Source organism: Mesocricetus auratus, unplaced genomic scaffold, assembly GCF_017639785.1.
Source record: "Mesocricetus auratus isolate SY011 unplaced genomic scaffold, BCM_Maur_2.0 Super-Scaffold_6730, whole genome shotgun sequence".
NCBI classification, from domain to species: domain Eukaryota; kingdom Metazoa; phylum Chordata; class Mammalia; order Rodentia; family Cricetidae; genus Mesocricetus; species Mesocricetus auratus.
Genome location: NW_024429184.1, coordinates 102385498 through 102409837, shown reverse-complemented (window position 1 = coordinate 102409837; position 24340 = coordinate 102385498). Strand labels below are relative to the sequence as shown.

At 44.8% G+C, this 24340-nt stretch overlaps 1 protein-coding gene and 1 long non-coding RNA gene across 5 annotated transcripts in view; one reads left to right on the top strand and one right to left on the bottom strand.

Moving 5' to 3' along the window:
• The window catches only part of Snx24 (sorting nexin 24), a 140469-nt gene that overhangs the window by 36032 nt on the left and 80097 nt on the right, over positions 1-24340 (top strand). The gene's annotated exons all lie outside the window — the stretch shown is intronic.
• Positions 19139-22796, bottom strand: LOC110340733. The gene is made up of 3 exons (XR_002382533.2): positions 22685-22796; positions 22336-22420; positions 19139-19251 (listed from the first exon to the last, which is right to left on the bottom strand). It is a non-coding gene; the product is annotated as an uncharacterized LOC110340733 (long non-coding RNA).

Here is a 24340-nt window from a genome sequence, read left to right as displayed (position 1 = left end):
CCAATAAAAAGACACAGACCAAGTGGTACGATTAAAAACCAAGTTATCCCCCAAGGTACGCATCTCACTGGCAAAGCACATACCCACCAAGAGTCAAGCTGGTATAGCTATTCTGATTTCTCATAATAGGCCTCCACACACTGCAAGAGGGAACAGTCAGTCAAGAAGACGTACAGTGGATGAGAGCACTTGCTGTACGAGCTTTAAAGTTTGGATTCCCAATACCTGCATAAAGTCTCTAGTATGGCTGTGTGCACCAGCAACTCCAGTGCTGGTGAGGGTAGAGACAGGAGGGTCTTCGGGGCTTGCCAGCTGTCCAGTGCTAGCTGGAAGATAGTAAGCCCCAGGCTCATCAAGGAACTCCTGTCTCAGAAGAATAAGGTGGAGACTCATAGAGCAGGACACTTGATGTCCTCCTCGGGCCTCCACAAGTATGCATACAAACACGTGAGCACACATATAAATGACATGCCAATAATAAATTATATATATGCGCTGGATGTTGGGGCAAACTAAGATGTGCTCTATCACTTCCAAATCACAACACCTCACCCCAGTGACCGAGTGATCAGCAGAGGGATGATCTTTGCCTTGGTTTCTAATACTGCCATTTCTTCCACATTCATTAGCTGGTACCCTTCTTTGAGAAAGACCCTCCCCTCTCTGCTTCCCACTGTCTATAGACTTATGGCAAAAAATATGACATGATATTATTATTATTATTATTTTAGTTGCAAAATTGACCCTTCCTCTCCAATGACCTGGGGCATGACTCCATTTGTTTTTGATGGTCATTTCTTGCTTTCTGTCCAATATATACAGGTTCATTTTAGACTTTTCAAGTTCCTTGCTTTTCCAAGTACAGAAACTAAGAACTAGGTGACATGTGTGCTTCTAGACCCTCTCAGTAGAGATCTGGGAAGCATGCTTATAGTGCATATTTATAAGCACCCTCCTTACTTCATATGTCATATTCAAATGGAAAATTCCTGATCTGCATCACATGGAACCAGAAGTGGTTTGGATTTCTGATTTTCTTTTTCAGATTTTGGAATGTTTGCAGTGTGGGGTGATTTTTGTTTGTTTATAGAACCCAATTCTAAATACTTAATTGGCTTACGTTTCTTATTCACCTTTCACATGTATTATGAAGGTAATTTTTTTTCAGTTAGAGGTAATTTTAAAGAATGTGTGGGGGATGCCTATATTTTGGCTGTAATCTGTCACATGAAATCGGGTGTGGAGTTTTCTAGTTGGCATCAGTGTTTTGTCTTAGGACTTATCCTATTAACCTCTGTGCAATCAGAGTTCTGTGTTCAGAGTGTTCTTTTTTAATTTTTATTATTTTAATTTTAAATAGCTTGCTTCACATGTCAATCCCAGTTCCCTCTCCCTCCCCTCCTCCCGCAGCCCCCCAACCCCCCCAGCCTCCTACCCTATCACCATTTCCTTCCACATAGGGGATATCTAGAGTCTGTCATTTCACTCAGGGAAGGGTCCAGGCATTCCCCTAAGAGTCCAACCTGAGAGAGCATCCCTCTTTGTGTTATGGACACACAGAGTCCGTTTGTATGCCAGGGATAAACACTGATCTATTGCCCAGGGCCCCATAGGTTGCCCAGGCCTCCTCACTGACTCTCACACTCAAGGGGTCCAGATCAGTCCCATGCTGGCCTCCCAGCTGTTGGTCTGGGGTCCAAGAGCTCTCCCCTGTTCAGATCAGCTGTCTCTGCTGGTTTTGCCAGCCCATTCTTTGCCAATTTGCTCATCGCTCCTCTCTCTCTCACTGGGTTCCATGGGTTCTGTTCAGGGTTTAACTGTGGGTGTTTGCCTCTGCTTCCATCAGTCACTGGATGAAGGCTCCAGGATGTTTATAGATATCAAGTTCATTATCAGGAATGGGCATTCGAGGTGGTCTCTCCACTATGGCTTAGCTTGCCAGTTGGTGTCATCCCTTTAGATCACTAGAGGTTCACTGGTGCCAGATCTGTCTTCTAACCTATGATTCCCTCTTCCCCCTATTCTACCCCCCACTCAACCTTCCTGTTCCCCCATGACCTACTCTCTCTTCCTCTTCTCCCCCTCTCTTCTTCCCAGTTCCCACCCCCCACTCCTTGCCACGTTCCCAATCTGTTCAGAAGATCTTGCCTCATTCCTCTTCTCTGGGGTACCATGCATATATCTCTTACGTTCTTTCCTGTTTCCCAGACTCTGTTCAGAGTGTTCTTGAGTCAACCATTTACTCTGTATTGTCATGAGATCCAGTCAATATACAGCTATTTCTTTTTCTACTAATATGAAATTTAAGTTTGGGGGGCTGAGGGTATTGCTCAGCTGTAGGACTTTGCGTGCTTAGCATCTGCAAGGCCACAGGCTTAACTCCAAGCACCCAAAATATAAAAAATAAAAACTTAAGACTAGGAATGCATGTAGAACATATGATGGCTCTAAAGTTGTTACTATATACAAAGATCTTACTGGTGATATAATGAAGCACAGTATATGTATATTCTGCCCTGGGGTTGGAGTGTCCTTACATTTCAATGGCTAGACATGTTTCAAGAGGAAGTGAGCTAGGAAGAGCAGTGCATCAATATCTTGGTATGTATGTGTACATGCATGTTTGCATATGTATGTGTGTGCACACATGTTTTTTTCTGAGAAACCTAAGGCCTCTCATGTATGCTGTACCTAGTGGTTCCATGTACCTCAGTGTTTTCTAAATTCTCAGGATCAGCCGCATACTCTTATAGAAGCAGGATGAGATTAAATAAACTGTTACACTGTGCTTCTACGTAAAAATAAACCTTTTAAGTTAAAATAAATATTCTTCAGTAAATCATGTTAAGTAAACTTAATTGAACTGTAAGCGCCAAGTTTCAGTAAATCATTTCATTTTAATTTCTTTTTTGTTGTTGTTTACATTTATTTATTTGTGTGTGTGTGTGTGTGTGTGTGTGTGTGTGTGGGTGGGGTGTGTGTGTGTGTGTGGGTGGGGTGTGGGGGGGGTGTGGGTGTGTATGTGTGTGTGTGGGGGGGGTGTGTGTGGGGGTGTGTGTGTGTGGGGGTGTGTGTGGGGTGTGTGTGTGTGTGGGTGTGTGTGTGTGTGTATGTGTGTGTGTGTGTATGTGTGTGTGTGTGTGTATGTGTGTGTGTGTGTGTGTGTGTGTGTGTGTGTGTTCTGTCTACCACTGTTTGTTAGTGATCAGAGGACAGTTTGTGGAAATCAGTTCTCTCCTTCACTGTATGTGTTCTGGAATCGAACTCAGGTTGTCTGTCTTGGCAGCAGACTCCTCTTTACTTACTAAACCGTCTCACTGAGCCATGTTTTGTTTTGTTCAAAAGAAGCAGAACTAGAGACTTTACTAATGATTTTTTAATATGACCTTGAGAGTTAGGAGAGAAGAAAAGATAGGAGGAAGAAAGGAAGACACACCCAAGTGTGGGTGTGTGATCTCAGGGAGAATCATTGCTTGTTTGTTTTTGAGACAGGTTGGCCTAAGACCCACAGCAGTCCTCCTGTCTCAGCCTCCCAGGCATTGAGAGTTCATGGTCAACTACATCCTCATCGGAAAAATATGAATTAGAGATGTAGTTCCATGGGCAGAGTGCTGTCTAACATTCAGGGAACCCTGTACTCAATCCCCAGTACTACATAAACCAGATATTGTGGTTCACAGCCCCATCACTTGGGAGGCAGAAGGATCCAAGCTTATCCTCACCTATATCACATATTGAGTTTGAGGCTAGCCTGGGCTATATGTGACTCTGTCTGGAAAGGGTGGATAGAGGAGGGAGGGAGAAACTTCATGGTAGACAATATTATTCAGCCAAAATTATTTCTTTAAAATTTTATCCCTTGCTTTTTAAAAGTTTGTGCTGAGTTTATATTCCTATGCTGTAAATTGCACCGCAGTGTGGCACAGTACCTCTGGCTCTGGGTGATTAGCCACCTTTGTTCTCAAATAGTGGGTTTGGCTGTTTTGATACTCTGCTTAAGGCTGCACGTTGAGTTCACGGTGCACCCAGACTCCCCTGAGTCGGTTGACTTACCGCATAGTGGTACTGCAAGACAGTTCTTGTAGGAGTCCCTTCTGAATGTGCTGGAGTTGTGGCCACATTGAATGGAAACCAAGTGTAGCGAGTTATCTGAGCAGGAAGATAACTTTAGGTTTTTGATTACACCTGAGCAGTTTCCGTTGGCCGAGCCTGTCGGGTTGCAGTTTTCCAGCTGACTCAAAACAGAACTGGCTTGTCTTTTCCAGAGTTCTCGAGCCTGTCTGTGTTCTTGCTTCTGCAGTAAGTACATCCCATTGCTTGGTCCCACCCTGACCTTCATTCTGCAGTGGGGAGCCCTGCACACATTAATTTCCAGGGGAAGTTTCAAGTAAATGCCCTCTATATCTACCTGTGGGACAGTCCTGTAAACCCAGCCAGTGCGCTGCAAGGGTAGCTCACAGCCTGTTTTGATTAGGAACAATCTTCCTCCCAAGTATGGGGGATTTCAGCAGTACACATTTTTAATTGTTTTTTATTTTATATGTTTGCATGTTTTACCAGCATGTATGTCTGTGTATGTTTGTGTATGTTTGGTGCCCACAGAAGCCAGAAGAACACATTGGCTTCCCTGGAACTGGAGTTACAGATGCTTGTGAGCTGCCCTGTGGGTGCTGGGAATTGAACCTCATCTGTACGAGCATCAGTGCCCATAGTCGCCACATCTCTCCAACCCCACTATTACATACATCTCAATAACTGTGCAGTATGGCAGACCTTGGTTTAATTGTGTGTCAGTGTTTTTGCCCTGAATGACGTTCTCACACTTTTCTTCATGTTGGTGTCTTGCCTCCATGCCATCATGAATAACCTTAGCATATTTTGTCTTCCTATATGTAATGGAAAATACATTTATAGTTTTCAGGTTTTAGGATCAATTTGTGGATAATATGTAAATATTTGGTAGTGAAGTCAAAATTACAAACACTAGGAGTGTGTGTGTGTTTCTAGAGATGGAGTCCAGAGCCTTATACTAGGTAGATGCTCTACCCCTGAACTACACCCCTGGTCTAGGTAATTTTGACAACATTAAAGAGGATCTTTTTTCAAAATAGTTTTCACTCAAAAGTTAAGGCTTCACTGTTAAGTCAAGCTTTTTCCTTGAGAGGAGCCGTTCCGCCAGCCTGGTTCCAGAGCCGCTTTCCCGCCAGCCTGGTTCTAGAGCCGTATCCGTCCCAAATAAACACACAAGAGGCTATATTCATTATGAAGCTGTTGGCTTTGCTTGTCTCTTACTGGCTAGCTCTGCTTTAAGTAATTACCCCATAATTGTTAATCTAAGTATGTCTCTTACCGGAGAATAGTTCTGGGCTCCTACCCCCATGGCAGTTACATGTTGACTCTCGTGTTTCTCCTTCCCAGAATCCTCCTGGACTCCTAGTCCCTCCTATCTTGGTTCCCTATAGGCTCAACAGTACTTTATTGACAAATGCACAGGACTTCCCCCAACACTTCACAAACTAAAACACAGGGGTATGTTGCTGGAGAGAAGGCTCAGTGCCTACGAGCACATGCTGTTCTTACAAAAGACCCTAGTTCAGAACCAAAGCTAAGCAGAAATTTTAAAAAATTATTACTTTAATTTCTTTATTTGTTTTTCCAGACAGATTTCTCTGTGTAGTGCTAGCTGTCCTGGAACTCACTCTGTAGACCAGGCTGGCCTAGAACTTAGAGATCCACCCGCCTCTGCCTCCTGAGTGTCAGGGCTAATGGTGTAAGCCACACCACTTCCGGCTTTATTACCTTATTTTTAATCTCAAGATAGTGAAATTGCAGACCATTGGCACACATGTCCCGTTTAATTGTCCTTTTCTGTAGCTACCACAGACATTACTAATTGATCCCAGCACTGTTGCTGTTGATTATGCCTTAGAAACCTTACCAACGTAATATGGTCATTCTTATCAGTCAGATTGGGCACTGAGTTGCACATCCTGTTCTGAAGGTCGTGTTGCCAACAAGGTGGCTTCACAGACAGAATCTGGCGTGTGTATTCATGTCAGTCTGCTGCTCTGGCTTGACTGAAGCAGGGTTAGTAACTGCTGGCTTAGTCTCTCAGGCTCTTGTTGTGGTTGGTTGGTTTTTGTTTTGTTTTGTTTTTCAAGACAAGGTTTCTCTGTGTAATAGCCCTGACTGTCCTGGACCCCCACCCCCACCCCGCCGCCCTCTCTCTCCCAGGCTGGCTCCCAGAGATCCGCCTGCCTCTTCCCTTGCCTTCTGAGTGCTGGGATTAAAGGCCTGTGCCACCACCCTGGGGTATGTCTGCCAGGATCTTAGGTACCTGTCTTGTCCCCTCTGGAACTTCTTATCTTGCTCCAGAACATTCTATTTTAAACAGATGTGCTCAACTCAGTGGCTCTCCACCCACTTCCATGCATTCTTCCAGCTGCTTGGTCTTGAGTTTATTCACTCTCTGGTGGAATTCAATAACTGCATGTGTACGGGCAGAAAAGAAATTCTTAAATCTTGCCTTGTTTCTGTGATAGCCCGCAGCTTATTTAAAATTGACCATGGCTTGTTTATGAAGCAGCTAACACCCCCCCCACCACCACCACCACTGTTTTCTTGGTGTGTGTGACTTTTAAACAATTATCGCATTATGTGACTGCCCTCAGCCAAACATAATGGCCCCAGTGAGGTCTGAGGCATAACTGTAACCACTAGCCAGGAATGCTGATAGAGTTGGGACATTATGAATGGGGCAGCGGAGAGAAAGTTCCAGGCCTGGAATGTGTCCGTCCCCGGGCCGGTCCTTAAAGTTGAGAGGCAGACGTGGGGCTGTGGTCCTCTCTGTTTCAGTTCGCACAGCACTTCAGAGCAGCATGCTCAAGTCAAATGCCGTTTGACGAGGGTCAGAAATGTGCCCTATTGTCTCGTTGCTGCACCAGTAGGTGTCACTGTGTGCATTAAATGAAAATCAAAGATGTCATTAAATGAATCTTCAAATTAAACATTATCACAGGGTTTTCAAAGGGTCAGCTCCCCAAAGTGAACAAAGATGCTTACGCCCGTTTCCCCCATTTATAATGTCTGAAAAAGTTACCTTCTTAGGCTCCTTTAAGAAAACACAAGATGGTTCTTTCTTCCCACTGTAAGTGAGCTCTCATGTGCGTACAGAGTACTGTTGGAGTTGGACGACAGGTAGGCCGGTCTGTTAAGCCAAGGGAGCAGATCGTTGTGCATGTGTATCTCCCGGGGAAGAATTTAGTTTCTGAAGCTTCTTTGGAGGGGGCTGGATAGGCTTCCCTAAACTTTTCCATCTGCATCTGTTTATGTACTTGTTTTACTGTGGCTTGGGCACAGAGGTGCCATAGTGCAGATGTGAAGGTCAGAGGTCAGCTTGCAGGAGTGGGTCCTCGCCTTCCACTACGTGAGTCCCAGGGATTAAGTCCCGCTTGTGGGGCTTAGCAGCAAGTGTTGTTCTTTTACTCCCTGTGCTAGCTCACCAGCCAGTGGTGGGTTTCTTTACTACAGGTATTTTTTGTATGTGTGACAATACAAGAGAATAAGGCATCTAATGTATGGAGAACATTTATTTATATCCCAGAATTTTTGACAAAACTTTTTAGGGATTCCACATGTTCGTCAGACTACTCTTCTTTTTCTGAGAGGAAAAGCTAATACCTAATTGTGTTTCATAACCATAGCCATGTTTGCCATATTGCTGGGACTGCACGAGTCAAGCTTCCATGTCTTTCCCCTGCCGTGAGTTAGTTCACTCTTCTTTGTCCGTTCTGAGTATGGAGCACTGACTTTGTGTGTCTCGTGACTGGGTGTGGGGGTAGTATATGCTCACTTTGCAAGGTTTTGCTGCTCAGAGCAGTAAGCGTCTCAGAATGTGTTCCTTGGTGCAGCATGCAAATCGGGTTGCATAAGTGTTCCGGAGAGCTGTGCCTGTGTGGGGACTGGGCGGGCAGTGCTAGATAGTGAGCAATGTGCTGATGAAATGCTTGCGTGATCTTTAGTTCCTAACGGGGTTACTGTTATTTTAATAAAGCATGGCATGGAAAAGATTCGTGGGGATGGAGTGTGCCTGTGTGGGGCCTTAGGGTGTGGCCTTAAGGTTCCCACAGTCACAGCTAAACCACCTTGGTCCCTGTCGTCCCTGATTTTACAGTAACGGTGGAGATGAAGTCTGTTTCATGGAAAGGGCAGAGTAGCTCAAAGACACACACAGATAGCACCATTGGGCAGTGGTACTCATGCAGAATTCTTTTCCACTTACAACTCTTTAAATCAAGACCACTTAAAATTCCCAACTCTTTGTCCCTTTAGGCAGTGTGACAATGTGCAGTAAGTTCCATGGCCTGGTGTCAGAAGGTCAGGGTCTGAGTGCTGTATCAACACTCAGTTGTTTGTTTACGGGCTGAGCTCACACTTCCCGTTTTTGAATTTCCTAGTCTGTGTGCTATATGGGTGTGTGTGTGTAGGTCATTGGACAGCTTTGTGTACGTTTCTGTCCTTCCACATTTATATAGAGTCCCGGGACTGAACTCAGATCTTCAGGACTTGTGCCTACATGGCAAGCGCCTTTACCTTTTCAGACGTTATTTATTAAAGAGGTGAGATCAGCTGCCTAGGAAGGGGAGAAAGACAGGATCTCCTGAGTAAGTTGGGAGCATGAGGGGCTGGGGAGGGGAGAATGGGAGGGGGGAAATGCATAGCTCAATTTTTAAAATTAATTTAAAAATTTGAAAAGTGAGATGAAAGTATGTGTAAGCATATGTAAACCCCTGTTAAGTCTTGGTCATATGAAGATATGTTTGTACATTGTCTGTTCAGAAACTCTATAAAGCTGGAAGGCCAGGACCCTATGAAACTGCTCCTGAGGGTCATTGGTTGTTGAGCTGTTTTGTCACTAAGCAGACCAAATGTGCTTGCTGGGGCAGGTTGGTAAACTAGACTTTTGGAATTAGAGCAGAATTTTGACAAAAAAACTTTAAGCATTCCATAGTTTGTGGCCTGGGGAGGGTAGCTGGGTTTGCAGTGTGTGTCTCCTCACATGGTTTGTGGTGGGCTGTCCTATTTTGGTTTATCTCCCTTCCTCCCTTTTCGATTTCTCTCTCCCTCCAATCCTTTCTTCCTTCTCTCTCTCTCCCTTCATCCTGTCTCCCCCTTGCTCTCTCTTCTGTACTGAGACTTGAACCCAGGGCCTCCAGCATGCCTGATAAGCATTGTTCTGCTGATCTGTGAGATTCCTGCCCCATATGTCCTGCTCTGTTTTGTTTTGCACAGCACAGAGTTGAAGCTTGCGCATGCCAGGCAGGGTCTCTCCCACAGAGCTGATATTCCCAGCCTTCTTTTTACTTTTCATTCCGTATATCCCAGGCAAGCCTTGAACTTGTTATCCTCCTGCCTGTTGCTGGGATTACAGGCTTACAGGACCAAGCTTGTCCTGCCAGTTTTGAAAGCTTTTCGCCCTTCATGTTGACGACTTTGGGCTTTGCCATCCCTGCTGGAGTCTGCCTTCTCTGCTGCCAGCCTCTGGCCCTTCCCCTCTGCCCTTCCTCCTGTGGTCTTCCTCACGGGTGTCTGGGAGGGAATATTGAATCCCTTGTGTGACAATATATCTTCTAAGGGCAGGGCTGGTGGTGCAATAGCAGCAGTACTCTAAGCAAGGTTATTTCTTCATCTCTCATGGAGCCAAAAGAAACCAAACATGCAGTCTGTCAGGAATGCTTCAATTGAGTGATATGAAGCTCATTAAACACACACTGGAGAGTTGACTCTGCTCACTGCATCTTCCAGTGCTCTTCCAGGAGCTCCTGGTCTCTGGGGTACCATATGCTCTTACGTGGGAGATACTCAAAGCAGTGGAGGAAAGTTTCCACTCCTAAGTAGAAAAACCAAGAGCTTTAGTAGAAACTTTTGAAATCTTGATATCTCCCCACTGCCCCCCTCCCCGATTTTGAGGCACAAATGACAACTTAAAAATGTATATATAACATACATACATACATATATATATACATATAAACCTTCAACTCGTTAAATATAGATAGATAGATGATCGATAGATAGAGAGAGAGAGAGAGAGAGAGAGTGCAACAGCCAAGTTAGTGTATGCATCACCATAGTTAGTATATCCATTATACTATATGTATAACTATGTACATACGTGCATGTACACGTATGTATGTATGTATGTATGTATATAGAGACACATTTTAAAATGTGAAACATCTTTTAAAAATTAGGAACAGGAGAAACTCGAGTCCATCCACTGGGGAGTGTGCTCGTATTTCAGTTCTGTGTGGCCATCTGGAAGTGGGTGTGGCATCAAAAGCATAGTGGAAGGATACGCTCCTCCTAAGGACCCGCAAGCCAGGCTCTTCTTCCTCTACTGGTATAGCAGGGCTCACTTTTGAACCAGGGAAATAATCTGTGTGCTTTGAAAAGTGACAAAACATTGCTAGCATTTACAGTGAAGAGCTGTAACACGCTGCCTAACTTTTGGACCCAACTGAAATGCGGCTTGCGTTTTCCTCCCGTTTTACAAGGATTTATTGTGTTCCCGCCTCACGCTTTGAACTGTGTGTGGGGCAATACGGGGAAGATTTGTACAATGCAGTGCCTCTCCTGGGAACTTAGAGGCTATTTGAAGGGATTATAACCAACCAACAAGGAAAGCGAGGCTCTCACTGTGAAGAAGTAATCCAGTTTGAAGCAATGTGAGCACAGAAGCCTGGTTTAGAAGGGCCAGCATACAGAAGAGAAGCCTGGTTTAGAAGGGCCAGCATGCAGAAGAGAAGCCTGGTTTAGAAAGGTAGCATGCAGAAGAGAAGCCTGGTTTAGAAGGGCCAGCATGCAGAAGAGAAGCCTGGTTTAGAAGGGTAGCATGCAGAAGAGAAGCCTGGTTTAGAAGGGCCAGCATGCAGAAGAGAAGCCTGGTTTAGAAGGGCCAGCATGCAGAAGAGAAGCCTGGTTTAGAAGGGCCAGCATGCAGAAGAGAAGCCTGGTTTAGAAAGGTAGCATGCAGAAGAGAAGCCTGGTTTAGAAGGGCCAGCATGCAGAAGAGAAGCCTGGTTTAGAAGGGTAGCATGCAGAAGAGAAGCCTGGTTTAGAAGGGCCAGCATGCAGAAGAGAAGCCTGGTTTAGAAGGGCCAGCATGCAGAAGAGAAGCCTGGTTTAGAAGGGCCAGCATGCAGAAGAGAAGCCTGGTTTAGAAGGGTAGCATGCAGAAGAGAAGCCTGGTTTAGAAGGGCCAGCATGCAGAAGAGAAGCCTGGTTTAGAAGGGCCAGCATGCAGAAGAGAAGCCTGGTTTAGAAAGGTAGCATGCAGAAGAGAAGCCTGGTTTAGAAGGGCCAGCATGCAGAAGAGAAGCCTGGTTTAGAAGGGCCAGCATGCAGAAGAGAAGCCTGGTTTAGAAGGGCCAGCATGCAGAAGAGAAGCCTGGTTTAGAAGGGTAGCATGCAGAAGAGAAGCCTGGTTTAGAAGGGCCAGCATGCAGAAGAGAAGCCTGGTTTAGAAGGGTAGCATGCAGAAGAGAAGCCTGGTTTAGAAGGGTAGCATGCAGAAGAGAAGCCTGGTTTAGAAGGGCCAGCATGCAGAAGAGAAGCCTGGTTTAGAAGGGCCAGCATGCAGAAGAGAAGCCTGGTTTAGAAGGGTAGCATGCAGAAGAGAAGCCTGGTTTAGAAGGGCCAGCATGCAGAAGAGAAGCCTGGTTTAGAAGGGTAGCATGCAGAAGAGAAGCCTGGTTTAGAAGGGTAGCATGCAGAAGAGAAGCCTGGTTTAGAAGGGCCAGCATGCAGAAGAGAAGCCTGGTTTAGAAGGGCCAGCATGCAGAAGAGAAGCCTGGTTTAGAAGGGCCAGCATGCAGAAGAGAAGCCTGGTTTAGAAAGGTAGCATGCAGAAGAGAAGCCTGGTTTAGAAGGGCCAGCATGCAGAAGACGTCGCCGTCTAGCCAGCCTTTGTCCTTGGCCTCACTTCCTGCTGCTGCCTTTGTCCCGTGTCTGCTCCTCTTCCTCCTTATCTTATCTCTGTCATTGCCCCTTCCCTAATTTGTTTTCCAGAGTAAGAAAGCGTTAGGTTCATTTTTTTAATGTGTGCATGTTTTGTCTACATGTGTGTATGTGTACTGTACGCATGCCCGTAGAGATCAGAAGGTGTCAGAGTCCTAGAACTGGGGTTATATGTATGATTGGGAGCTGGTGCTAGGATTGGACCTGGGTCCTCTGCAAGAGCAGCAAGTGTTCTTATTTGGCTGAAACAACTCTCCAGCTCCTTGTCTTCCATATATATATATATAGATATATATATATATATATATATATATATTTTTTTTTACCATGTCTCACTATGAAGCTCTGAGTGACCTGGAACTTTCTAAGTAGACTAGGCTAGCCTCGAACTCACAGAGATCTGCCAGCCTGCCTCCTGCCTCTCCTTCCCCAAGTGCTGGGACCACGCTTAGCCTAGAATGTTTGGTTGTTTATGTAAGTTTCACTCTATGGAGCAAATTGGCCTGGAATTCACTGTATGGTTCAGGCTAGCCTCAAGCTCACAGTATTTCTACTGCCTCTGGGTCTTACGTATCAGAATTGCAGTCAGGAGCTGCCATGCCCAGGTCAGGTGGGAAATGGCCAGGGCTCACACCTAGGCCAGGCATGTACTCTCCCACTAAGCCGTTCTTCTGGGATCTTGGCTGTCTACCATCTCCATTGCATGTGACTTGCCTGCGCGTTTTTGTTCATCTGGCCTTGGCCCCTGGTGGGAAGCAGAGCGTTGTAGATGTCTGTCCGTGGGATCCACTGCAGCCCACCATGCCCTTTGTGGCTTCTTTCTGAGTCTTTGCCTCTGGACATGAAACTGGTCCTGCGCCCTCCGTTGACCTTTGCTCCCGGCCTCTCCCTCCATGGCTCCCTCCACTTGCAGTCTTCCTAGCCCACCGCATCTGCGTGGTGCTCCTCACCACCTACCCAGTGCTCCAGAGCGAAGTCATCCCTCCCATGTGACCCACCCTCCCCTTCGCCATCCTTTTCTCTGCCTGCCCCCCTCATCCGGGTATTCGTCTGTTTTCTAGAAAAGCCTATGGCCTTGGCCCCTGGTCCCAGCTTCCTATGAGTGCTTGTGCCCCTACGTTCTGCTTTGCATGCCCACTAGACTCTGCTTCACCGGTCTCTATGCGCCGCTCTCGAGCGTGCCTGTCCATTTCTGCTCTGTCTCGTCTGCCTGTGGTCTGGAGGTCAGGCTTACAGTTAGAATTTTGTAAAATCCTTCCCAATCCTGTCCTTGCTTCTTCTCCAACCTTCTCTTAACCTGTTTTTCAGGTTTCAATTATGTCATCCGTGTTGTCTGTTAGTCCTGGGTCTGCCCTCCTGTTTATTTTTTCTTAGGTTTGAGAAATCTATCCTCTGTGTTCTCCTGTAAATAAAGAACCCAGAGCCAGCTGGGACCCTTGCCCCTCTCTGCGCCTTCCTAAGTGCCCGGATGGAGATGGTTGCGCTTCTCTGTGTTTTTAAGAAGAGGGTGTGTTTCGTTCATGCCAGTGTTGGCGCTGAGGCACACCAGGGGTGCTGTCCATCTGCCTGTCTCTAAATCTGACCCCCACACGCTGCTTTCTGCATCCAGGTGCCTTCTGTGTGCTGGTACCCACACCGTATCCAGTTCTTCCCGGTTAGATGAGTAAAGTGCCACATAGAATTGCTTTCAAAGCTGGGAAATACTTGGCTATGCGTTTAATGTTGAGTTTTGTTTCTTAATTATCCTTAAATTTTGGTTTAGTATCAAATGTCTGTGTAATTTAAAGCAGAATGGCTATTTAAATCTGTTTGAAAAGTATATGTTTCTAAAATTTCCATATGTTTAATAAGCTGTTCTGTTGAATGTTTAATGTCCTTCATTGTGGATTACCGTTTCCATCTAATAGACGCTGCTTATTATACAGATATGTTCCAAGTAACTTTCATAGATATTCTTTCCAGCAACCACATAAAAAGATACAAATACAATGTCTTTGTATTAAAATTAAAACCCTCAATTTTTGAATGTTTTTATTAGCATATATTAATTAGACATAATAATAGATTTTATTGTGAACTTTCCATACATGCACATAATGTACTTTGGTCATATTCATTTCATGTCTTTTTTTACAACCCAATGAGTTTCATTAGTAGTCCTTATAGGACTATAGTAAAGATTTGTTTACAGGACTGTGGATACCTTGCCAGCATCCACACACACACACACACACACACACACACACACACACACACACACGAAAGTAGAACAGGGTAGTTGGAAAGAGGCAGGGTATCAGGGGAAGTGAGACAGTGACTGATTGAAATATATTATGTATGTGTATAAAAATGTCATAATAAAAGCCACTGTTTCATATGTAACATAATTAATATATGCTTATAAAAATATTGTAAATGAAAGATGATGTCTCTCCCTCCTCCATCAACCTTGAGTCCTGTGAGCTCTTCCCCACTCCATGGCAGGATATGGACAGGCCCAATCTTGTACAAACAATTATGTGGGTGATCCCTGCTGCTGTGAGTTCAAGTGTGCAACAGCCACATCACACCTGGAAATTAGTGCTGCATACCACTCCCCCAACTCTTCCTCTGACTCTCAACATTCTTTCCACCATTCTTCCAAGAAACTCCCTGAGCCTTGGAGGGAATGTGATGGATGTCCCATATATAGTTAAACAAACACCTGTCTCCTATTATCAGCACTTCAGCCAGTTATAAGCCTTTGCAGTTATGATTTTTCTAAAAATAAACTTATCTGACCAAAACTGATAGGAGCACATAATCTGTAGGCCCAAACGTATTCATTTATAGGCAATTTGACAGGCAGCAAGACAGCAGCAGTAAGTTTAGGGACTTCACTAGGCACTATGACTTCCCCAGTCAGGGGCTTTTGCCTAGCTTTACAGTGCCAGGCATGAATTCTCTCCTGTGAGCAGGCCTCAAATCCGATCAGAAAGCAGTTGGTTACTCCTATAGCAGACTTGTCACTATGGCACTAGTGGCTGGTCAGTGTTGTTGCACACAGGGTTTACAACGGAAACTTTCCTAGTTAATTGCTTCTAGAGTTAAATGATCAGTAGAGATAGGATACCTAATGTCTATTTTCATAGTCTTTATAAATTCTTTAATTTTATATGTATATATATATACACATATACATGCATATATATTTGGAGACAGGGTCTCACTGTGTAGCCCTAGCTAGCCTGGAATTCACTAGGTAGAACAGAATGGCTTCAAACACATGAGAACACACACACACACACACACACACACACACACGTGCGATCTTGAAAGCATGAGATAAATTTTAATTTTTTAATGAAATGGAAGAATTATTTGTATCTATGGGATGTTCCTATTCATGTATCTTTCTGGAGCATATAGTGTCATCTATATTGATTAATGTTATTATAGCAGGGCTTCTTGTCTGAGTACCCATTGATCAGTCTGTTCTATCTTTCCCTCTGCCCTACTTCCCTATTCGCGAGTTCTTTGGGCTAAAAATTTTTAGGCAATTATTTATTTAGAGACAAGTCTCAGGTAGTCCATGGCCATGAACCGTACAGCTGAGGAGGGCTTTGTTCTTCATATGTTCCTGCCTTTCTCTCTCTTGTGCTCAGATCGGTAGAGCGTGTGTGTGTGTGTGTGTGTGTGTGTGTGTGTGTGTGTGTGTGTGTGTGTGTGTGTACATATGTTGTACACATATACACACACTGCAGGACTAGAGAGATGACTCAGAGGTTAAGGGCACTTGCTGCTCTTGGAGGAGGACCTGGGTCCATGTCCTAGCACCATGTGGTAACCCACAACTCCATGTAGCTCCGCTGTGCACTCCAGTACACAGCGAGAGGTCCCACCACCTGGCAGAAGACTGTGGGTTTCTAAATCTTTACTGGATTGATCAGGGTGTCCAGCCCCAGCCACTTACTCAGGAGGCAAGGAACACAGGTGCTGTTGCTAAGTACAGTCGAAAGCTTTCATGGTAAAGCGTGAGGACTTGGCCTCTTGACTGGAGGTTTGCCTGACTTAGGAGTGTTTTAAGGGCCTTTTCATGTGCTTACTTACCTATTACTCCTATCTGTAGGCTCACATTATGACCATGATTTTCATGTGTAAAAATATTACTTAAAAACTCAAGTATATCTTTGACACCAAACAAATCACCACCTTCTTGTTGAAGGGACTCACTCAGGTCTCCTAGGTAAGTTATAGTCCGCTGAATCCTGGCTGTTTCAATTAATCATTCAACCACAGTTCAATATCAACTATCATCTTGTAAGGTGCTCATAGGTATGGAGACAGAGTAACACCTAAGAGTTGGGCAAAAAAAATGTGTACAGAAGAACCACACTGTATAAAACCACACTGTTGACCTTAGGCTGGTTTCAGCTCCCAGCACCCACATCAGCTAGCTCACAGCTACCTGTAACTCCAGTTCCAGGGCATTCGATGCCCTCTGGCCCCTGTGAGCATGTGTACACTCACACTGCTCATAAATTCATGCACACACATACACATATATATACAAATAAATATTTGAAAAGCAAAACAGTGACCCTTAGACTCTTACAGTACACACAAAGAGGTTTTGCAAGTGTGGAGCCCACATGCATGGAGTGTTCCTCTACAGTCTTAGTGTGATCATATAACTCCCCAGAATTGACAGGACATCTTGATAGTTGTGGGCAGAGAAAAGCAGCGAACTTGGATTGTCTGGAGACAGCCATGATGTCTGATCTGCTTATTGCCCTGTTCTTGGCTCTGTCTGGGTTCCACCACACCGCCCTCTTCTTGTTGCCACATACAAAGATTGTTCTTAGTGCTTGTCATTTTCCTTCCTAAGTTTGAGTACAGATAGTATGACTCCAGTCAATGTCTGTTTCTAGCTAGAAGACCAAGAGTGCAAAGCCCAAGTGTTTAGAAGCACTGAGTTTGCAAAGGTGCTAGCACATATATTTTTGTCTGGGTAATTGAAAAGGAAGATTTTATTCTAGTAATCTCAGAATACAAATACTGAAGCAAATTATATTAAATGGTAGGATTTATGAAAATTCAAGATTCTATGTTTCAGATAAGCACACTGGGTACTTTTCTGCATCTTTATTTGTTTTTGTTATCTGTGATGGTGCCATTAGCAAAAGGTCCGAAGTCACACCCAGTGTCCTTTACTCAGATCTACTTAACTGTTCTCTATGATCCTACCCATGCTGGCTTGGTCTTCGGGAGGGGGAGGCTGTGTATTCATTCAGGCAGCTCCACTCCTTGCTTAATGTGTTTGGGTGCTTTGCTTGGCCCTGAAAATGCCCCAGAGGTGGCTTAACCATTTTCTTCTCAGGACTTGGGGCAGAGCGGGGGTCTATATGCAGTGCCTGAAGCTGGGCTTGAACAAGAGTTGTCAGAGGGAAAGATGATCTTTGCTTGAAGCAAAGGGACAAAGTTTGACCTTTACTAACAAGGAGGTGACTAGAGTTGAGTCCAAGATTCTTCCTCCTCTCTGTCCTGTTTGTTTTTGTAAAATGAGGTCTATAGAAGGAAACCGGAAGAAATTAATAATAAAGGCTTACATTTATTCACCATTTTTCTTAGTGGCAGATACTGTGCCAGACACCTTACGCTCATAATGTCATTTGTTTCTTGGAGCAACTCCCCGTGGTTCACATACTGTTAACTTATTTTTTACAGAGGAAGGAGAGACACGGGGTCAAGTCCCTTGCAGTGTGGCAGGGCTAGCGAGCAGAACAGAATGGGAACACTAGCAGTAGTCTCCCATCTGTGGGACACCAGCTCCTCGGGCTGCAGGCAGGCAGAGGGCTCAGGAAGTGACTCAAGTGGTGCCTACACATGGCGTAACATCGAATCACAAGAAGACAGTTACTCTCTTTGCATTTACCCTGTAACCCCATGTCATTTCTCCCACTCGCGTTAAAGAAAAAGTTTCCCAAAGCTTTGCATGGCACTGCTAATGTCTCTTAACAAGGAGGAGAGCCCGCTGCAGTCCAGAACCTTCACCAAGAAGCATCCTTTAAAACTGCTCCTCTTTTCTTCTATCAATGGCAAAGTGATATCGGCTTCCTTTATCTGGTTGTAACAGCGTTGTCTTTAGATCATATTGGAGCAAGAAGTCGATTTGGAGGAAAATCTTAAGTCCAGGTAGGATGCAGATGTGACCAAGTTATGGAAGTGGTACGGGGATTCATAAAGTGGGGAAATTTCTCAAGGGAGACTGAGGGGTAAAGGTAAAAGCCAGATGGCTCTCAGGGGGGACTGTTCCTGTCCCTTCATCTGGAGCCAGAGGGCCAGCAAGTATGTCCCATTTGTGCCTTCTTTCTTCCCTTTAGGCAGCCTGCTGTGATTTAATGGTACCCGCTGCAGACTTGAAGAGATTTGTAACTTCACAGCCATGTAGCTGCATTGGCAATGGAAATGGGGAGTGGTTGGCGCTATTATCTTTAAAACCAGAAGGAACAATTTGTAGGCAGAGGGCCTTAGTCTGATGTCTTGGTTCTTGAGAAACAATTAAGTATCCAGCTTATCAATTTTTGTTTATTTCCTTGACAATGGTATGGGGGGGTGGCTGAAACATTTAAACTTCTTTGCACAGTGGTACCAAAGTTTTCACCTAGCCAGTTACAGCTCACTAAATGGTAATTCTAGTTTTTTTTTAAGGACAGTGCAATTAGATTTTGGTGAGATTGAGACTCCAGTGTCTCTTGGTATATTTGTCAGGACAGAGTCACAGGTAGTTTGCAAGTGCTCATGAACAAATCGGGGTGGTAAGACATTGGAGCCAGCACAAGTAGATTGTCCTCATCACCACATAGACAAAACAGTCAGGAGCCAGGCTCCCGGCTGTAAGCACAAGTGGCATGATATAATGAAGTTGTATTCCATTAGGCTTCTGTGTGCAGGGAGCAGATGTCATCACCTGAATGTGGCCGCATCTCTGTGATACAACCTCATCTGTTCCGTCAACTAGTTTTGCTCTGATCAATAAGCAGTTTTCTGTGGCCTTTCACTGCTGTCAGAAGCCGTTGAGTGATGTAAATGCATGTCAGAAACTAGAAACTTGACAGCTCACCCACAGTGGGCAGAGGCAGAAGAGGGAAATCGCCGCGACAGACACAGGTGACAGCTGACATTCCTCGTGCTAACTGATGGGATACTGGAGCAGCCGGCATGTTTCCCAGCATAAACACAAAGAAGATGATCCTGGTATGTGTAAAAGACAGAGCAGATGTTCCCAAATAATTTAAGAAAAAAATTGTTCTTTTAAGTTGTAGCACCATGATTATGTGATTTGTATAAAATGTTCCAAAACTAATTAGGTTTTGGCAAAAGGAAAATTAAGGCAAACACAGATATTTTTCTAGCCATTTTCTCTACCACTCATTGCTAAATTATGATTAGAAAGAGGTATTAGTCAGTCATCAAAAGGTATAGCCCCCAAAACATTAACTCTTAACAGTGTTCATGCAACAACAGGAAGGAAAGGAAAGCCTGTGCCCAGACACAGGAAGTTTCCCAAAGCTGCAGCCCAGTGGAAAAGTCAGAGGAGGAGCAGGCTCAGTGCTGACTGTCGAGGGATAGATCCAAGACTGACTGTTCAGAAACTCGCAAAGCACAGTAGAAGTTTGGGTGACCAGTGAGGACCTTGGGGAGGGCAGATTGGAACCTGGTCAGGGAAGAGTGGGATGTGAGGAGCAATTTCTGTCCTTGTGAATGTTCTGTTATTCAAAATGCTAAATTATAAAAAAGAAATTCTCTTCCACATGTAGGATTGTGTTAATTGCATGAAAAGAAATATAGTATTACCAAAGAATACATGTTCCAAGAGAATTCTGATTAGATTTCTATTACTACAGGGATATTCTGGACTGGAATTATAGCTTGTGGTCAAAGTGCTTGCTTAACATGCAGGAAGCCCAGGGTTAGAAACTAGCACCACATAAACCAGGGATGGTGTCTTATGCCTGGAATTCCGGAACTTGGGAGGTAGAGGCAGGGTAAGAAATCTACAGTTATCTTCTGCTGTGTAACAAATCTGAGGCCAACCTGGGTTACATAAGGCTCTGTCTCAAACAAACAGCCAACAAGTAAAAATGGATTCAAGGTCCTCCTCAGTGATCTGCAAACCTAAAAGATGGTGAATCGAGCTCTGTTCAATGGTCTGGGTACAGAGTAGTGGCAGAGAATTGGTTGAACAAAAGGACCCAGATGCATCTTCCTAGGAGGAAAGGAAGCTATCATAGACTCTTGACAGAACAAGATGGAGACCAGGACTGGAAGAGTTCTACATCTGAAGATAGGAAGAGGCATCAGTGAAGGGAGAGCCATGGAGGAGGGAGCCACCCTTGCTGTCCTCCCTGCTCCAAGTCTACAGAAAGAGAATGAACAATGACACAAAGAGTGAGAGAAAGGGACCACTATCAAGACAACGATGGACCCAGACAGGGCAAGGACCTTAAATTTAAATGACTTCAAGGTTATCTCCTGGCCAAGGAAAATACTTTAAACCCTGGAAGGACGGAGACTCTTAAGAAGGAGGGGAGATGCCTAAGATTCAGTCACTATTCCTGGAATTCTGCCAAGGAAACCACATGAAGCTGAACCTGGGCTCCTCTCCAAAGCAGAGCAAGAGGCTGAGAGGCTAAAGCCCCCGCAGCAGGAGGCGGAAGAGTGGCAGGTGATGCTCAAAGAGAGGGAAAAGAGAAGGGTTTAGGAAGATGCTTGACCCTCAGGGATGTTGGGAATGCAGAGAGCCAGTGGAACAAGAGACCAATGGAAAGGAAGAGAGGGAAGGTGACAGAAGATTGGGAAGAGCAGGTAGAGAGAGAGAAAGGGACCACACAGTGTTATCTGGGTGGCATAAAAAAACAGCACTGAACAATGACCACAAATTTTTCATTGAGAGGGGCATACCTGAAGATACTTCCATTGACTACACCCGCCCTTCACCAGGTTATTTCTTTTGGGTCACTAACCAGCTCCCAAATCATGACACGGAGACTAATTACTAGTTTTGAATACTTGGCTTAGCTAGACTCATTTCTTACTAGCTCTTTTCACTTAAGTCAACCTGTTTATCTACTATGGTAATATATTATTTATGATTTATTAAAACGTGCCTGAGGGCTCAGAAAGCAAAGCTAGCCACAAGCCATAGAGGTCAGGCAATGGTGATACACACTTTTAATCCCAGAAGCCATACTAGCTAGCCATAGAGATAGGTGGTAGTGGCGCACACCTTTAGTCCCAGGACTCAAGAGACAGGCAGATGGATCTCTGTTAGTTCAAGGCCACACTGAAATTCATGAAATTTATCCAGTCCTAAAGAGAAACAGCTCACACAATGGTGATCCCAGCAGTTTGGATCACACACCTTTAATCCCAGGATCTGAGAGGTATAAAAGGAAGAGACAGCAGTTTGGGATTGGAGTCTGATACTTAGCGGAGACAGGATTGCAGTCTGAGGATTTGTGGAGCTAGACGGATCACCCCTTCAGTCTGAGGTAGAGGTAAGAGCTAGTAGCCGGTTGCTTTACCTATCTGACCATCAGCTTGAACCCCAGTATCAGTCTCTGGGTTTTATTATTTGTACTGCAGACTGCCTTTGCCTTGGGGCTTATTAAACCCTTCCTTACTTCTATGTATCTTGCTTTCACTGCGTCTCTATGCCTGGCTGGCGTCTGCTGGACTTCCTGCCCCCCCTGGCGTGTACCTCGTTCTCTCCTCCTTCACTTTCATTCCTTCTCCTCTCTCTCGAGCTTGGATTTCTATTTATTCTCCTTATCCTCCAGCCCTACATATCCTTCCCCTGCCTAGCTATTGGCCATTCAGCTTTTTATTAGACCAACCTGGTGCCATAGGCAGGCAAGGCGAAACAAATGCAACAGATCTTTGCATAGTTATAGAAATGCAGCATAAACAAAAGTAACACCTTTACACAGCTAGAGTAACATTCCATAGTGTAAACAAAAATAATATTCCAAAACACCACCTTTTTTTTTAAAGGAACATCAGGCTACTGGAGGAAGATGGTTCAGTGGCTAAGAAAACATACTGCTCTTCCAGAGGACCTAACTTGGTTCCCAGCACCCATCACCCATGTCCAAAGTTTACAACTACTGTAGCTCTCGCCTCTGGCTTCCACAGCCTCCGTATATGGTCATTCTCTCTCTCTCTCTCTCTCTCTCTCTCTCTCTCTCTCTCTCTCTTTCTCTTTCTTTCTCTCTCTCACATGCATGAGTGCTCAAAGCTTAAAGATAATAAAATAAACCTTAAAAAAGAAAGTACCAGATACGTTTCTTGGGGTTCAGACTTCTTTGTGGGCATTGACCTAAAGCAGCAGAAACACGAGCAGTCATGCTTCTATGGAGACCTGATGGAAAAGAGGCAAAGCCTGAGAGAAAGGGCAGGAGGAAGACGGACTCCACACCTTGGAGATCATTAGTAAATACAGTTTCAAAAAGTCAACAGCTGTGCAACATTAGGCAGTTCCCATTGGGCTGCCTAATGAATCATTGGTGTAGTTAAGACTAGCAGTGGCAAGACGGCCATCCTCCTCATTCTGTTATTTGTCTGGATCAACACACTTCCAGGACTGACAAGAGTCAGACTAAGACCTGCTCATTCTGGCTCCTACCTGTGTCCTGGCTCAGCAGATTGAGGAAGAAGAAAGCATCAGGTTTGGAAAGCTGCTAGCTCAGTGTGGCTGCTGTTGGTGGCATCTCCAGAGAAGACCAAGGCTTTGGGCTGCACATGGATTGTGAGGTTGTGGTCATCACCTGGGGATATACAAAAGCTGGAGTTACAGGTGGTTGTGAATAGCTCCACTCAGGAACTGCTGACCAAACCTGTTCCTCTGTAAGAGCAGGGCTCTCTTAACCACCAAGTCATCTCTGCAGTCCTGATCAATGATACTTTTAACTATTTTAATGTCATTGACTAAATTTCAAGGACACTTAGGTCATAAACAATATAAGCCATGTGTGTGTGTGTGTGTGTGTGTGTGTGTGTGTGTGTGTGTGTGTGTGTATTGTATTCTGTGATATATAAATACCCACTTACTTAAACCTTCCCGGAGAAGATGGTACTGTGTCTCCTTAACAGACAAAAAAACTGATCCTTAAAGACCTTGAAGAGTATTGAAGATCATATAGCAAGTAAATGAGAAGGTGGGACTCGAACCCAAGTTTAAGTTCAGAGTCTTTTTAACAGTGTTGAAAAAATTTAAATGCTGGTTTCGGCCAGCCATGGTGACATACTCTTGTACTTCCGACACATGGGAGGAGGATGCTGGAGGCTTATAAGTTCAAGGCCAGTCTAGGCTATATAACAATACCCTGTCTCAATAAATAAGTAAGCAAATAAATACATTTTAAAAATAAATGTCAGGCACAGGTACCCAAACCTGTGTATGCTCTGAAGACAGTTGCCATCACCTGGCTGTGCAGTGTAGGGTAAATCTGGGGGGGGGGTTCTTCATTACTAGGCTTTCACAATTAGGTGACGTTTAGGCACCAGGTACCTTTCCTTCCATCTCCTATTGCAACTGTCATAGGCTTATAGTGGATTCATAGTCTTCCTTGTGTTCTTTAGGGGCTGGAGCAGATCTCCACTTGTTCAGAAAAACTACTTATGAGAGACATGCTGAGGGAATGACTCCGGTACTTGGGTTAGGGCAGAAATGTCTTGTCACAATGACAGGATTTTAAAGTAAGTGAGTGTGTATGTGTGTGTGTGTGTGTGTGTGTGTGTGTGTAGAGAGAGAGAGAGAGAGAGAGAGAGAGAGAGAGAGAGAGAGAGAGAGAGAGAGAGAACAAAGAACAGAGAACAGAAAACAGAGAACTTCAGGTATTGCTCCTCAAGAGTGATAGAAGTCTTGTTTTTTGAGACAGGCTTTCCCACTGACCTGGAGCTTGCCACGTAGGCTAGGCAAGCACCCGCCAGGGATCTGCCCATCTCTGCCCCTTACAAGCGAGTGCCAGCATCCTGATATTCACGTGGATTCTGGTGACTGAACTCAGGTTCTTGTGCTTACAAAGCAAGCACTTCAGTAACGGAGCCATCTTTCCAGCCCAGAAGCAGTGAGACTGGATTTCATTGGTTCTCTCCCACAAAGTGTTGGTTGGAGAGCATGTTTTTCACCAAGGAACGCAGCTCTGGGGCCAGGTGGCAAGAGAGCATATAGGTTCAAGGCAGAAAGATAGTTTATTCTGGAAATAGTAAACCACTGTTTACCTGAAGGAGTAGGAGCTGTCAAGAGAGATGTGGGGCGTTAAGGTCACCAGAGATCAGG